Source organism: Etheostoma spectabile, chromosome 16, assembly GCF_008692095.1.
Source record: "Etheostoma spectabile isolate EspeVRDwgs_2016 chromosome 16, UIUC_Espe_1.0, whole genome shotgun sequence".
NCBI lineage: Eukaryota > Metazoa > Chordata > Actinopteri > Perciformes > Percidae > Etheostoma > Etheostoma spectabile.
Window position 1 is genome coordinate 18627785 of NC_045748.1, and position 2489 is coordinate 18630273.

General features: G+C 41.9%; 1 long non-coding RNA gene across 1 annotated transcript in view; it reads right to left on the reverse strand.

Moving 5' to 3' along the window:
* Positions 1 to 300: 300 nt before the first annotated feature.
* The window catches only part of LOC116704365 (uncharacterized), a 7152-nt gene continuing 4963 nt past the window's right edge, over positions 301 to 2489 (reverse strand). The window contains exon 2 of the long non-coding RNA XR_004335665.1: positions 301 to 1747. This is a non-coding gene — a long non-coding RNA (uncharacterized LOC116704365). The remainder of the gene's footprint in view (positions 1748 to 2489) is intronic.

The window sequence follows — 2489 nt, forward strand, 5'->3', positions numbered from 1 at the left end:
CTGGCAAAGTGAGACTACCTTGGGTTCAATATTTCCCTGGACTGTTATGATAAAGAAGATATTATTTTTGGTGTACTAAGTGGTGCAAGAAGGACTTTGACTCTTTTCTTGAGTAAAAGTAGCAAACTCACAATTGTAAAAATACTATAAGTAAAAGTCCTACATTCAAACTTTACTGAAGTAAAAATAGTAACATCAGAGAGTCTTTCAGAGAGTCACATTAACTTTTATATTACTGGATCATTTCCATATACGCTTAAGACATATTTTAAAGTACAATTTGTCCCTACCAATGTTAAAGCTAAATTGTCCCCACAATGCACTGTTTTTATTGAATAACTTTAAAAATTGTATAATTTTGCTGTCATACTTAACGCCAAAAAAAACCGTCTGATCTAAGCTAAGTATCTGTTCTTTTCCAAAGTGGCCTTTCCTCGGGGAAGCCATGCTGTAGGTTTGAGTGTTTTTAAAAAAAATGCATTAAAAACAGCTGTCAGAGATGCAGTGGTGCTTTGAAGAATGCATGTACAGTGCTGTAAAACATCTTTTCCTAACGTGGGTCTAAGGAAAGGATTTTGTCATTTACATTAAAAAAAATAAAGATCAACACAAACAGGACAGGAATTCAAAGTGCTGCATTACAGTACATGAAGTACATTAATTACATAACAATAATAACAACACTTGCATAAGTTGTCATAGCACTTGAGCTACTCAACTCAACTAAATATGTAAGCTATCAGGAGATTGGTCAAAATATTCTGTCAAGGGCCAAAGTTAGTTGGGTTGGGTGTCTGAGATTACACACACTAACCCTGACTGGAGTGTTGCAGCTCTCTTTGCCTGTGAGATGCAGATTAGAAGTGACCAGTGGGAACATCAGAGAGCGGCGCCTGCCTCGTGTTTGTCAGTGAAACATGCGTCCAGACACATCTGCAAGCAGTTGACTGGGCCTTTTCCTGCCGCTCTGTTCCTGAGAGGTCTGGAAGGGTGACACGCCGATGCTGACCTTATTGTGCCCCGCCTGTCACTTAACCTTCATGTTAGATGTCAGCTCCCCTGCCGCCGCCATTCAATCGCCCCAACCCTGACACCAAACACGACGCACGCTCAGTTTAAAATTGTGACCTCGAACTTGTGGAAGAGAAGGGAAACAGCCACCCAGCCAAAAATGGTTTTAAATGTTTCCATCTACTGTTTTGAAAGCAAGAATCTCTGTATATGTTCAAACAAATAATCTTGTGTTGGATAATGTATATGGAGCACTAGAAAAGATACATGATAGGCAGTTGCATAGCTTGTCTATTACATTGAATTAGAAGCAAGAAGTTCACCTCTCTTAAAATACATATTGGGCAGTAAGTAACCCAACCGTATGACCATGCCTATACAAAAATGATACCAACTCATAAAGGTGAATCTGAAACCCTGAAAACAAGCAATTTCTCACCTAAAGCGTTTATGATACGCAGCCTTCAAAACCACACTAGTCCCTGTGATAAACTGTCTCAAAAAAGTTTACATTTTCTCTGCCTCTGGAGCCCTAGAAACACAAGTTTGCACTGTATAAATCTGTCAGGGCTGCAGGGTTGAGCATATACAGAGTCTTGATTTACTCATTCCAGATGGGAGATTACAGGACTGTGGTGAAGCATTGGAGCATCACACACACTACTCCATCCATCCACTCTCCTGCTGCCCTTTGATGGAAATCCCTCTCGTCTTGGCAGTGAACATCATGAGATTTCTAACAAACAAACAAAAGCACAAAAAGATTTTTAATGGTTGGCTTTCTGGGGAGGTACGGTGCAAATAATGAAACACATTTGTGACACTGCTTTCAGACACTGTATCTGGAACAAATAATGTATGAGCTTGCAGGAACAAATCCAGCACATGATACACTGAGCATGTGTCAGATTATATGAGGATTCCCCATTGGTTCAGCACAATAATACATTGTTAATTATGTATTCATACATTTCCCCTCTGTTGTCTCCTGGGTGAAGTTATAATTTGCAAAAACAGGTGTGTGTGTGTGTGTGTGTGTGTGTGTGTGTGTGTGTGTGTGTGTGCGCATGTCTGTGTGCGTGAGTCTGCAAGTGCTTATGTGTTGTGGGCAGCACACTTTTCTCCCTAAGGGCTTAGCCGGGGGTGCGTAAACACTGATCCTATGGTGCTGAGCGGAACAATTCAGTGTCAGGGAAAAGGTCAGCTATCGCTGCTTAGCTCCATCAGGTCAGAGAAAAACACAAAAAGAGAAGGAAAGAGCAGGCTAAAGTGGTGAGGGCCCTGAGAATATGTTTCCAATAGTCCCTCGTCAGGCTGTGTTAGCATCTGTGTCCAACACGTGCACCGGAGGGATCATGACCCTCCACTTCCCCTTCCCTTGCTCTCCCCAGTGGGCAAAGAAGGCCTGCAAGGTCACCACAGAGCTGAATAGGGCACAGTGAGGCACAATATAAACTGACCCCCAGCAACCACCCTCC